Source organism: Mustela erminea, chromosome 10, assembly GCF_009829155.1.
Source record: "Mustela erminea isolate mMusErm1 chromosome 10, mMusErm1.Pri, whole genome shotgun sequence".
In the NCBI taxonomy this organism is placed as follows: Eukaryota; Metazoa; Chordata; class Mammalia; order Carnivora; family Mustelidae; genus Mustela; species Mustela erminea.
This window is the reverse complement of record NC_045623.1, coordinates 34,452,947-34,467,655: the sequence shown is the minus strand read 5'-3', so window position 1 is coordinate 34,467,655 and position 14,709 is coordinate 34,452,947.

Sequence of the window (14,709 nt, the reverse complement as noted above, 5' to 3'; positions counted from 1 at the left end):
GTAGATTCAGCTCTGATGAAAATCTGATGCAGTTCTCCTGTATTTTCTCTCTAGAAACCTAATGCTCTGGATTTCAAAGTTACATATCAAGGGGAAGATTTATTTAGTTATATTTTCCACCTATTCTCAAGAGCACTGAGCAGTCACTTTTATTGTGAAATCTGTGGGAATTTTTTCCCCATCAGCTTTTATAAATGACTTCACTCCCTGCTGTAAGTATTTCTCCTTCTCCATTTTTCCCCCTCTTTTCTGCAGCTCAAATGAACGCTTATATGAACGCTATTGGAAGGCTGCATTAGGCTGCTTTTCTCTCAAAATTAATCTCTCTTAGTCTTTTTTTAACTCTGAATAAAATTTCCTTCCTTTTTTTTTGGCATTCTTTAATGTTTTAAAAGTTTTAATTTACATAATGAGTATACAATTTTATTTTTATTTTTTTTAAGATTTTATTTATTGATTTGACAGACAGGGAGATCACAAGTGGGCAGAGAGAGAAAGAGGGGGAAGGAGGCTCCCTGCTGAGCAGAGAGCCCAATGTGGGGCTCGATCCCAGGACCCTGAGATCATGACCAAACTGAAGGCATAGGCTTTAATCCACTGAGCCACCCAGGTGCCCTGAGTATATAATTTTAAAACTCTCTTCCCCACCCCATCCTACTTTTTTAAGGTTCATTTTGTATAATATTCTGGCATTGTGTAACCAATACATACTTGAGTCATTCTGAAAATATGAATTTGAAATGTTTAAATTTTCTCTTGAAGCCTGCAATTCTAATTGTTTTCATTCCTTTCATGCTATTAGTTCTTCTTGGTCATTCCTTACTCTGCTGCTGATTTGCATCATGCGTGTAGCAATAAGAAGATAATTTAGATTCTGGAAGCTGCATCTACCATGGGATCTCTCATTCTTTCAGGAATTGTGATAAATTTCTGTTGAGGTGTGTAGTTCTCCACTGACCTGGGTAAAGTCTGTCCTCTGGGTAATCTCTGTCCTCGTGCAATCTAAAATGGCCAGATACAGGATACAGGACCAGGAGTGTGAGTGGAGGGGTGTTACCTATTCCGCTTGTTCCATATATGGACTTCCTAGAAACCACTCTCAATCCCTGCTTACCCATCCCCGCCCAATCTTTCTGCCTGTCTTGTTTTTTTTCAGAGCTAGATCCAGGAGCCTTTCCAGATTACCTGCATGGCCCCTTCCTCCTCGGTTTCATCAGTAAAGAAGTGTCCACCATCTCTTACTCTCTCATAAATAGATTTAATTATGTTACCCACTGTGCTCCCCATCCCCAGCTCACTCATACACCCTCAGATTTCTTGGCTGTGACAAGTACATTTAATGACCTTCATTTTTAAATGGGTCTAAAGATGGATACGGGTCAATATATGTGCTCAGACCTCTCTTCAACAATTATCTTTGTTCCTATTTTATCCATTCCTCTTTGAAATTTTCATTTTCTAATTTTTGATGAACTTTATTATTTTGAAGCTACTGACTATTTAGAAACAGCACCATAATAAATTTCTCACTTTTTTTTTCCTTGTTCATTTTGATTTTTAAATTCTATCTGTGGGACAACTGGGTGGCTCAGTGAGTTAAGCATCGACCTTCGGCTCAGTTTGTGTTTCCTGGGTCCTGGGATGGAGTCCTGCATTGGGCTTCTAGCTCAGCAGGGAGCCTGCTTCTCCCTCTGCCTGCTGCCCCTACCCTTGCTTGTGCAAGTACATTCTCTCTCTCTCTGACAAATAAATAAAATCTTTAAAAAATAATAAAAACAATAAAGTCTACCCAATGGTAGTTATATAGTATTTATCTTTCTCCAGCTTCTTTCACTTAGCCTTATGTTCTCTAGATCCATCCATGCTGTGCACATGGCAAGATTTCATTCTTTTTATGGTTGAATAATAATCCACTGTAATACACACACACACACACACACACACACACACACGCACACACACACACACATACACATACACACCTCCTTTATCCATTCATCTATCTGTGGACACTGGCTGCTTCCATAACTTGGCTATTGTAAGTAAAGCTACAACAAACATAGGAGTGCATGTATCCCTTTGAATTAGTGTTTTTTATTTCGGGGGCAAATACCCAATAGTGTGATTACTGGATCATAAGGTAGTTCTGTCTTTAACTTTCTAAGGAAATTTCATAGTGTTTTCCACAGTGGCTGCATTTCTACCAACAGTGTACCAAGTGTCCTTTTCCCCTGTATTGTCAGCAACACATGTTCCTTAATTTTTGTTTTTAGTCCTTTAACAGGGGTGAGGTGGCATCTCATTGTGGTTTTGATATACATTTTCCTGGTCATGAGTGAGGCTGAGCATATTTCCTTGAGTCTGTTGGCCATCTAGATGTCTTCTTTGGGAAAAGTGCCCGTATCTTCTGCTGATTTCTTAACTGGATTATTTGGTTTTGGGTGTTGAGTTGTAGAAGTTTTCCATAGGCATTGATAAGGTTTAAAAATCCAACTTGAATAGTCTGACAGTCAAAAGTAAGTTATACAGTGAATATTAACTTTTTGAAAAAATTAAATTTATTCTTAGAACAGTAAATTTCAGGAACATATCTTAAAGTTTTATAACAACCAAAAGTATAACATTTATATATAATAAGCCATGTAATATTTCCTCCTACACATTAAAAAAAATTCTAAAATTCTTGTTCCTCTAATTTCACAGTGGTCTTTCTTTCTAGAGTAATTACACCCAAGTTGTTTATATTTTTTGTTTTGTTCTTAAAATCATTTAAAAAAACAGTATATACATTTTAAAAATACATATTTATAGGTGCAATGTGTGGCACAACTGGTTAACCTTCTGACTCTCAGTTTTGGCTCAGGTTGTGATCTCAGGGCCATGAGATTGAACTCAGCATTGGGCTCCTTGCTCAGCAAGGAGTCGGCTTCAGATTCTCTGTCCTTCTCCCTTTGTCCTTCCCCCTTGAACTTCCTCTCCCTCTCCCTAAAACAAGTAAATCTTAAAAAAAAATACATATTTAGGGGCTCCTGGGTGGGTCAGTGGGTTAAAACCTCTGCCTTCAGCTCAGGTCATGATCCCAGGGTCCTGGGATCAATCCCCACATTGGGCTCTCTGCTCAACTGGGAGCCTGCTTCCTCCTCTCTGCCTGCCTCTCTGCCTACTTGTGATCGCTGTCTGTCAAATAAATAAATAAAATCTTTAACAACAACAAAAAAACCGTATTTATACATGTGTGTATATGTTTATCTATATGTGTGTGTGTATGTATTTATCAATTACTAAATGCAACTGGACTGTGTGGACAAAGACTAAACCATTACCTGCTAATAATGATGTACTTTTATTTGTAAGAGGAAAATCACAATTGACTAATATTAATCCCTCATAAATTTTTCTCATTTCAGACAGGTGTGAAACACATTTTTTCCCTCTCTTTTTAAAATTGTTATGTTATTCACCATAAAATACATCATTAGTTTTTGATACAGTGTTCCAAGATTCATTTATGTATAACACCCAGTGCTCCACGCCATATGTGCCCTTCTTAATACCTACCACCGGACTTCCCCTCCTCCCACCCCGTCCCCTCTAAAACCCTCAGTTTGTTTCTCAGAGTCCACAGTCTCTCATGATTTGTCTACCCCTCTGATTTCCCCCAATTCACTTTTCCTTTCTTTCTCCTAATGTCCTCCTTGTTATTCCTTATGCTTCACAAGTAAGTGAAACCAAATGATAATTGACCTTCTCTGCTTGACTTATTTCACTCAGCATAATCTCCTCCAGTCCTTTCCATGTTGATGCAAAAGTTGGGTACTCATCCTTTCTGATGACTGAGTCGGTTTTTTTCTTTCTATGCACTGTCACCCCGTCAGGGTTGTCTGATCACCAGCTTCAAATTTATACACTCCAAAGCTGGGTGTATTTTTCTATTTAGATAAATTTGAATACCTGTCATATTGGCCATTAAGGGTACAGATTAAAGCCATGCTTTAAGAAGTGGGTTTGGGAGGGAAGGCTCAAAGGAAATAAAAGTCTTGACAAAAACTGAAATGTTTAACCACAATCCCCCATTCTTGTTCCTCTGTTCACCTACTAATTAATTCATCCTGATTAATGCCTATTACTTATGCAATGCTAGACTCTATTCCAGAAGTAAAGATTAATAAACTGAACAGAACAGACAAGAGTCTCTACCATTTTGGAGCTTATATTCTAGTGGAAGAAGTCAAACAATAAAGTCCTACAAAACATGCACAATATAGTCATATGGTCATGAATGCTGGGGAAAATAAAAATCTGGAAGGAGGATAAAGACTTTGTGTGGGGAGGGACAGGGGAGACAGGAGAAGTGGATGGGTAGTGAAGATTGTTACGGATTTGGGTTTCTTTGTGATAACCTACAGAAACAGGACTAAGAACAACAAAATTAGGCCTGGTAGTCTCAAGGCTAATAATCATGTCCAAGATACAAGGAACCCCTTTTTGTGAACGTTGCTTGTCTTTTTATTCTCATATATTTTCCAGTAACTTGTGAGAGCTCTTTTTTTTTTTTTCTTTTTTCAACCCTGCTTTAATAGAATTTTCATGTCCATTCTTGGCCAGTATAGGCCCCACTGCACTACTTATTGGGAGCAATATTTTCTGTTCCTGACCTTTTCTGTATAATACACTGCTGTAAAGATTGTAGAAGGGGGTGAGATTTTACACTAGATGTTAACAATTTAGCTTGCCATGATTTTACAGATGGTGGCAGAACATACAAGACTTCTGGACCAGAGACAAAGAAATGTATTACTCCCAGCCTAGCAGGAAACACACGTGGTTAGTATGGGAGAGCTGGAAAACCTGCTTTACCTTTCCCCAAAAGGAGACATTATCTTGAATAACCTAGCAGAGAAATGTATCTGCCTCTACCCTGGAAAGAGACACTGTCTCTTTCTTCTAAGGCTGTTTTCTAAATGAAACTTGGAAATGATAGCTGAGAACAAAAGCTATCAAGAACTCTTCACAAGATGTGTAGAATGACAAAGGATCTGTGGAGAATTATTTCCTCACCAGCTTCTTAACTGATAGGCAACATTCCAAGTGCCAAGACTTGCATGCTACCCTTCAGATTTGTCATCCTGACTACTTTTCTCTTCACCATTGTGTCTTAATCTCTGACCACTTCCCTGATTTTACGAAGCTTCCAAATCCAGGATTCTGTACCTGTCATTTTATAATAAAATTTAATTAAAATTATATTAAAATACATTTGACTTGCATCTTACAGAAATTGGATGAAGCAAAAGTTTGATTTAAATAGTCGAAGCTTCTATAATATTTCAGGGTAGAACATGTTTTATCTATTTTCTTGCCTTAAGGAAGAGTTGTGAAAAGTAATTTATTTTAGTGTGTTAATAATTGATAATGGATTGAATTAATTACCCCTGCAAGGACATTAGTGTTTTAACAAGTGTATAGTCATAACCAAAGGAACTGTCATTATTTGTACTAGCAATAAAGGTTAATGGAAAAGTTGTTATCTTTTCAGAAAGATAGATATGATGGTTAGATAGATGGTTCAGAAAGAGCCTTTTGTGACGTATCTATGGGCCTCCATGTAATTTAGAAAAGGAGTTCATCATGTGAAAATAGTATGTGACCTTAGCTGCCTAAAGCAGGCCTAGCGACTCAGAGCTGCTTTATCCAGAACAACTCTGCTTTCTTTGTTGTGTGGTGAATCCCCACTAAAGATTTCTTTGAATTAAGAGCTTTCCAGCTCAAGAAAAGACAATAGCAGCAGCAACAACAAAAAACATTTGAAGGTGTCACTGGTCTAATTTATTGATGATTTGGAGCTGTCCATACCTGAGTTCTTGCCTCTTCTCTTTTAAACATCCCTGAGGTAAGGAGACAGTACTGGGAACCGATTATTTCTACCTTTGTTTCTTGTTAACCACAAGACTAAGTTTTTAAATCCAAACCTATCTCATTAATACCTGGAAAAAATACATTCGTTCACGGTGATGCAGTAGCTCTATATTCTAGAGAACAAATGTTTGATGGACTGTGTAAAAACATTTAAAAATATTCAGATCACCTGGGGAAACATGTCTTTCAATTCACTTAAGGGACATTTGCTGATAATTTCTACAATACATGTTCATAGAAGACACATTTTCTTTCTGTTATATTTGGTGGGACAGAATGCAGTGTCCATGAGTACTGGAAACTTGCCACAATCTAAGAATGTGACTTTCGAGTTGTAGAGGCAAGCCAGGGAGGATGTGCATAATTGGTGGAAATTTGCACTATGACTTTCCAGAAAAATTGGTTCTTCCTTCTATGATTGTATTCCCAGAATACCCAATTATTTCAACTCAACAAGGTATGCCAAAGACCTCTTTCCAGTGATTCAATCATTAAAACTGCAGGACAGAGAGAAACTTGATTATAAGATCCAGTAGAGTTACTATTTCTCAGAATTTAAAAAAAAATGCTGTTTTTTCCTTGGGGTATTATTTTTCTTGTAGAGAAAAAAAGAAGTATTAAAAAAAGAACAGACTTTCCTTTTTCTCTCCCCTCCCCCAACTAATCATTATTAAAGTTTACAGCTAATCTTAATTTTAAGTTGGTTATTACTCTTAAGGAGAAAGGAACTTTTAATAATTATTTAAATAGCGTCCATGTTTTTGATGTCTGTAGAAACAGAAGCAAACTATTCCTAATCTATAGTAAATTCTTCCTGGTCAGGCTCACTCCACTGTCCCTCACCTTCAGGGCATGTTTACCTTAGGTCTGCATGATCATTTGCTAAACATGGAGTGATAATCTGTCTACTTTGATTGACAGCACTGAGTCCTATCTAGGGCTAGGCTGCCTCCCTCCAGGAGTTACATAAATAAATTGCTGTCACTTCTCCTACTGCCTACTAAGTCTAGAAAATCAGTATGCTTCTCTGTGCATGTAGGCTCCCAGGAAGACTTCTAAAAACTGTCAAATACTGCTTCGTAACTGAGCTAGTTCCAATTTCAAGCATGTGAACTTGCTGTTCTGGACTGCACTGTAAATGCAAAATGTTACTACAAATTTATTGTGGATATTTTTAAAAAGCTACATACTCACAGGAATTCTTCTTAGAGAATGGATTCTCTAAAAAGTAAATAGCATTTTGCTTATGTCTCATCAAGTCTCCTGACAATTTACTCTGCATATCTCTAAGATTTCTCTTCAAATGGTTGTAGTGAATTTATTTTAATTTTTTATTTCCTTTTATTGTCTATATTTCCACCTTCTATTGTATTGAAGTTATCAACTTTGCAACTCTTCAGTCAGTTTTGGCATTTATATATCCCTAAATTGTCTTTTATATCTGTATTTCAAATTTACTAGTTTAAAATTTATGTATGAAAATAAACTTCATTAAGGACCTCAATGTGAGAAAGGAATCCATCAAAATCCTTGAGGAGAACACAGGCAGCAACCTCTTCGACCTCAGCCACAGCAATGTCTTTCTAGGAACATCGCCAAAGGCAAGGGAAGCAAGGGCAAAAATGAACTATTGGGATTTCATCAAGATCAAAAGCTTTTGCACAGCAAAGGAAACAGTTAACAAAACCAAAAGACAACTGACAGAATGGGAGAAGATATTTGCAAATGACATATCAGATAAAGAGCTAGTATCCAAAATCTATAAAGAGCTTAGCAAACTCAACACCCAAAGAACAAATAATTTCTTGATTGCAAGAAATGGGCAGAGGACATGAACAGACATTTCTGCAAAGAAGACATGCAGGGGCATCTGGGTGGGTCAGTGAGTTAAGGCCTCTGCCTTCAGCTCAGGTCATGATCTCAGGGATCCAGCCCCGCATCAGACTCTGCTCAGCAGGGAGCCTGCTTCCTTCTCTCTCTCTGCCTGCTTCTTTGCCTACTTGTGATCTGTCTGTCAAATAAATAAATAAAATCTTAAACAAAAAAAAAAAGGAAGACATCCAGATGGCCAACAGACACATGAAAAAGTGCTCCACATCACTCAGCATCAGGGAAATACAAATCAAAACCACAATGAGATATCACCTCACACCAGCCAGAATGGGTAAAATTAACAAGTCAGGAAATGACAGATGCTGGTGAGGATGAGGAGAAAGGGGAACCAAAATACTAGCCCTTTATCTGATATGTCATTTGCAAATATCTTCCCCCATTCTGTCAGTTGTCTTTTGGTTTTGTTAACTGTTTCCTTTGCTGTGCAAAAGCTTTTGATCTTGATGAAATCCCAAAAGTTCATTTTGCCCTTGCTTCCCTTGTTTTTGGCGATGTTCCCAGGAAGAAGTTGCTGTGGCTGAGGTCGAAGAGGTTGCTGCCTGTGTTCTCCTCAAGGATTTTGATGGATTCCTTTCTCACTTTGAGGTCCTTCATCCATTTTGAGTCTATTTTCGTGTGTGGTGTAAGGAAATGGTCCAATTTTATTTTTCTGCATGTGGCTGTCCAATTTTCCCAACACCATTTGTTAAAAAGGCTGTCTTTTTTCCATGGGACATTCTTTCCTGCTTTGTCAAAGATTAGTTGACCATAGAGTTAAGGGTCTATTTCTGGGCTTTCTAGTCCGTTCCATTGATCTATGTGTCTGTTTTTGTGCCAGTACAATACTGCCTTGTTGATGACAGCTTTGTAATAGAGCTTGAAGTCCAGAATTATGATGCCACCAACTTTGGCTTTCTTTTTCAATATTCTTTTGGCTATTTGAGGTCTTTTCTGGTTCCATATAAATTTTAGGATTATTTGTTCCATTTCTTTGAAAAAAATTGAATGAGATTTTGATAGGGATTAAATTAAGTGTATAGATTGCTTTAGGTAGCATAGACATTTTCACAATATTTGTTCTTCCAATTCAGGAGCATGGAACATTTTTCCATTTCTTTGTGTCTTCCTCAATTTCTTTCATGAGTACTTTATAGTTTTCTCAGGATAGATTCTTTGCCTCTTTGGGTAGGTTTATTAGTAGGTATTTTATGGTTTTGGGTGCAATTGCAAATGGGATTGACTCTTTAATTTCTCTTTCTTCTGTCTTGTTGTTGGTGTAAAGAAATGCAACTGATTTCTGTGCATTGATTTTATATCCTGACACTTTACTGAATTCCTGTACAAGTTCTAGCAGTTTTGGAGTGGAGTCTTTTGGGTTTTCCACATATAGTATCATATCATCTGCGAAGAGTGATAGTTTTTCTTTGCTGATTTGGATGCCTTTAATTTCTTTTTGTTGTCTGATTGCTGAGGCTAGAACTTCTAGTACTATGTTGAATAGCAGTGGTGATAATGGACATACCTGCCGTGTTCCTGACCTTAGCGGAAAAGCTTTCAGTTTTTCTCCATTGAGAATGATATTTGTGGTGGGTTTTTCGTAGATGGCTTTAATGATATGGAGGTATGTGCCCTCTATCCCTACACTTTGAAGAGTTTTGATCAGGAAGGGATGCTGTACTTTGTCAAATGCTTTTTCAGCATCTATTGAGGGTATCCTATGGTTCTTATTCTTTCTTTTATTAATGTATTGTATCACATTGATTGATTTACAGAGGTTGAACCAAACTTGCAGCCCTGGAATAAATCTCACTTGATCGTGATGATTAACCCTTTTAATGTACCGTTGGATCCTATTGGCTAGTATTTTGATGAGAATTTTCACATCTGTGTTTATCAAGGATATCATTCTGTAATTCTCTTTTTTAATGGGATCCTTGTTGCTTTTTTTGGGATCAAGGTGATGCTGGCCTCATAAAATGAGTTTGGAAGTTTTCCTTCCATTTCTGTTTTTTGGAATAGTTTCAGGAGAATAGGAATTAATTCTTCTTTAAGTGTTTGGTAGAATTCCCCCGGGAAGCCGTCTGGCCCTCAGTTCTTGTTTGTTGGGAGATTTTTGATGACTGCTTCAATCTCCTTACTGGTTATGGGTCTGTTCAGGTTTTCTATTTCTTCCTGGTTCAATTGTGGTACTTTATATGTCTCTAGAAATGCATCGATTTCTTCCAGATTGTCAAATTTGTTTGCATAGAGTTTCTCATAGTATGTTCTTATAATTGTTTGTATTTCTTTGGTGTTGGTTGTGATCTCTCCTCTTTCATTCATGATTTTATTTATTTGGGTCTTTCTCTTTTCTTTTTAATAAGTCTGGCCAGGGGTTTATCAATCTTATTAATTCTTTCAAAGAACCAGCTCCTAGTTTTGTTGATTTGTTCTATTGGTTTTTTGTTTGTTTGTTTTTTTGTTTCTATTTCATTGATTTCTGCACTGATCTTTATGATTTCTCTTCTCCTGCTGGGTTTAGGCTTTCTTTCTTGTTCTTTCTCCAGCTCATTTAGGTGTAGGTTTAGGTTGTGTATCTGCGACCTTTCTTGTTTCTTAAGAAAGGCTTGTATTGCTATATGTTTTCCTCTCAGGACTGCCTTTGCTGTGTTGCACAGATTTTAAGCCATTGTGTTTTCATTATTATTTGTTTCCATGAATTTTTTCAATTCTTCTTTAATTTCCTGGTTGATCCATTCATTTTTTTAGAAGGATGCTGTTTAGTCTCCATGTATGTGGGTTCTTTCCAAATTTCCTCTTGTGATTGAGTTCTAGCTTCAGAGCATTGTGGTCTGAAAATATGCAGGGAATGATCCCAGTCTTTTGATATTGGTTGAGACCTGATTTATGACCAAGGATGTGATGTATTCTGGAGAATATTCCATGTTCCCTAGAGAAGAATGTATTCTGTTGCTTTGGGGTGAAATGTTCTGAATATATCTGTGATGTCTGTCTGGTCCAGTGTGTCATTTAAGGCCCTTATTTCCTTGTTGGTCTTTTGCTTGGATGATCTGTCCATTTCAGTGAGGGGAGTGTTGAAGGCCCCTACTATTACTGTATTATTGTTGATGTGTTTCTTTGATTTTGTTATTAAATTGGTTTATATATTTGGCTGCTCCCATGTTAGGGGCATAGATACTTAAAATTGTTAGATCTTCTTGTTGGACAGACCCTTTGAGTATGATGTAGTGTCCTTCTTCATCTCTTATTATAGTCTTTGGCTTAAAATGTAATTGTTCTGATATAAGGATTGCCACCTCAGCTTTCTTCTGATGTCCATTAAAATGGTTTTCCATCCCCTCACTTTAAATCTGGAGGTGTCTTTGGGTCTAAAATGAGTTTCTTGTAGACAGCATATTGATGGTTTTGGTTTTTTATCCATTCTGATACCCTGTGTCTTTTGATTGGGCATTTAGCCCATTTACATTTAGGGTAACTATTGAGAGATACAAATTTACTGCCATCGTATTGCCTGTAAGGTGACTGTTACTGTATATTATCTCTGTTCCTTTCTGATCTACTACTTTTAGGCTCTCTCTTTGCTTAGAGGACCCCTTTTGATATTTCCAGTAGAGCTAGTTTGGTGTTTGCAAATTCTTTTAGTTTTTGTTTGTCCTGGAAGCTTTTTATCTCTCTTTCTATTTTCAAAGATAACCTAGCTGGATATAGTATTCTTGGCTGCATGTTTTTCTCATTTAGTGCTCTGAATATATCATGCCAGTTCTTTCTGGCCTGCTAGGTCTCTGTGGATAAATCTGCTGCCAATCTAATATTTTTACCATTGTATGTTACAGACTTCCTTTCCCAGGCTGCTTTCAGGATTTTCTCTTTGTCGCTAAGACTTGTAAATTTTACTAATAGATCATGGGGTGTGGACCTATTCTTATTGATTTTGAGGGGGGGTCTCTGTACCTCCTGGATTTTGATGCTTGTTCCCTTTGCCATATTAGGGAAATTCTCTCCAATAATTCTCTCAAATATACCTTCTGCTCCCCTCTCTCTTTCTTCTTCTTCTGAAATCCCAATTATTCTCATGTTGTTTCATCTTATGTTATCACCTATCTCTCGAATTCTCCCCTCGTGGTCCAGTAGTTGCTTGTCTCTCTTTGGCTCAGCTTCTTTATTTTTTGTCATTTGGTCTTCTATATCACTAATCTTTCTTCTGCCTCATTTATCCTAGCCGTTAGAGCCTCCATTTTTTATTGCACCTCATTAATAGCTTTTTTGATTTCAACTTGGTTATATTTTAGTTCTTTTATTTCTCCAGAAAGGGCTTTTATCTCTCCAGTGAGGGTTTCTCTAATATCTTTCATGCCTTTTTCGAGCCTGGCTAGAACCTTGAGAATCGTCATTCTGAACTCTATATCTGACATATTACCAATGTCCATGTTGATTAAGTCCCTAGCCTTCGATACTGCCTCTTGTTTTTTGTTTGTTTGTTTGTTTGTTTTGTGGTGAGTTTTTCTGCCTTGTCATTTTGTCCAGATAAGAATATATGGAGGAGCAAATAAAATACTAAAAGGGTGTCAAAGACTCCAGGAAAATGTGCTTTAACCAAATCAGAAGAGACCTCAAATTGTGGGGAGGGGAGAAAGGGGATAAAAAGAAGTTCAGGGGTGCCTGGGTGGCTCAGTGGGTTAAACCGCTGCCTTCGACTCCAGTCATGATCTCAGGGTTGTGGGATCGAGTCCCGCATCGGGCTCTCTGCTCAGCAGGGAGCCTGCTTCCCTTCCTCTCTCTCTACCTGCCTCTCTGCCTACTTGTGATCTCTCTCTGTCAAATAAATAAATAAATAAAATCTTTAAAAAAAAAGTTCAGAAAAAAAATTTTTAAAAGGGAAACAAATAAAGAAAAAATATGAAATAGAAAAAATGTATATATTAGACTGGTGACTAGAACAGGGTCACCCATTTAATTTTGGGAGTATTTTGGTCTCTTAGAAGAAACTATCTCCCAAAATTTAAAGAATGAAAAACATATATAAGGGTAAACCCAATGAAGGGATGGAATAGGCCTATAAAGATGAAAAAAAAACATTTTTTTTAATTTCTAAAAAAGGAGTTGATAGAGTAAGTTGGTTGGGAGAATAAAGAAAAAGAAAGTGGAGAGAATTTGCTCTGGTTGGAGACTAGAACAAGCCCGGAGCTAGATTTAGGATATGTTTTGATCTATTAGAAGAAGTTTTACCCCAAATTTTTTAGAAGAAAAAAGCCTATGTGTATACAAAAAATAAAATTAAATACAATGAAGGATAAATAATAGTAATGAAGGTTCAAAAAAGATTATTTTTTTAATGAAAGTTACTTTTAAGATAAACTAGTTAAAAAACATTAAAAGTGGAAAGAGTAAAAGTTAAAAAAATTAGCAGAAGACTTATTTCACTCAGCATAATCTCTTCGAGTCCCGTCCATGTTGCTACAAAAGTTGGGTATTCATCCTTTCTGATGGAGGCATAATACTCTATCCCCAGGGGTACAGGTCTGTGAATCACCAGGTTTACACACTTCACAGCACTCACCAAAGCACATACCCTCCCCAATGTCCATAATCCCACCCCCTTCTCCCAAACCCCCTCCCCCCAGCAACCCTCAGTTTGTTTTGTGAGATTAAAAGTTATGCTGAGTGAAATAAGTCAAGCAGAGAGAGTCAATTATCATATGGTTTCACTTATTTGTGGAGCATAACAAATAGCATGGAGGACATGGGGACTTAGAGTGGAGAAGGGAGTTGGGGGGAATTGGAAGGGGAGGTGAACCATGAGAGACTATGGACTCTGAAAAACAATCTGAGGGTTTTGAAGGGACGGGGGGTGGGAGGTTGGGGTACCAGGTGGTGGGTATTATAGAGGGCACGGATTGCATGGAGCACGGGGTGTGGTGCAAAAATAATGAATACTGTTATGCTGGAAATAAAAATAAATAAATAAATAAATTTAATAAAAAAAAAAAATTAGCAGAAGAAAAAAATAAAATTAAAAAAATATTAATTAACTGCAAGACTAAAGAATCATGGGGAGAAAGCCATGAATTCCATGCTTTGCTTTCTCCTCCTCTGGAATTCTGCCATTCTACTTGGTAAGTGAACTTGGTCTTGGCTGGATTTCTTGCTGATCTTCTAGGGTAGAGGCCTGTTGTAGTGATTCTCAGTGTCTTTGCCCAAGGCGGAATTGCACCACCCTTACCAGGCTAAGTAATCTGCTCAGGTTCGCTTTGGGGAGCTTTTGTTCCCTGAGCGCTTTCCATTGAGTTCTGGAGGATGAGAATGAAAATGGCGGCCTCCCAATCTCCAGCTGGGAGGAGCAGAGAGTTTGGGGCCCCACTCCTCAGTGTGCCCTCACAGAAAAGGGCTCAATCACTCCTGTCTCCCTGGCCTCTGGTCATGCCCTGAGCTCACCGAGCCTGTGACTGGTTAAAGGTAACCCCAAGTTGAAAGCTCACTCCTCGGCTCTGTCTCTGTAGCCAGCTTCCCTGCTCTAATACCTGCAAAATCTGTGACACTCAGACGTCCCCAGTCCTTCTGTGACCTCGCAGGACCTGGAGCCACACTGACCCTGCATGGGCTTCACCCCGGTTTAGTCTCTGGAGTGATGTCCCTCAGGGGAGCAGACTTTTAAAAGTCCTGATTTTGTGCTCCGTTGTTCTGCCGCTTGCCGGGAGCCAGCCCCTCCCCCTGCAGTCTATCTTTGTCGCTTTGGATTCACTTCTCTGCCAGTCCTACCTTTCAGAAAGTGGTCAGTTTCCTATTTTCTAGAATTGTTGCTCTTTTCCTCTTCGATCTTCTGTTGGATTTGTAGGTGTTTGCAATGGTTCAATAAGCTATCTAGCCGATCTCCTCCTACCTGATGTCCAAGCAGCCTGTTACTTCTCTGCCATTTTGACTCCT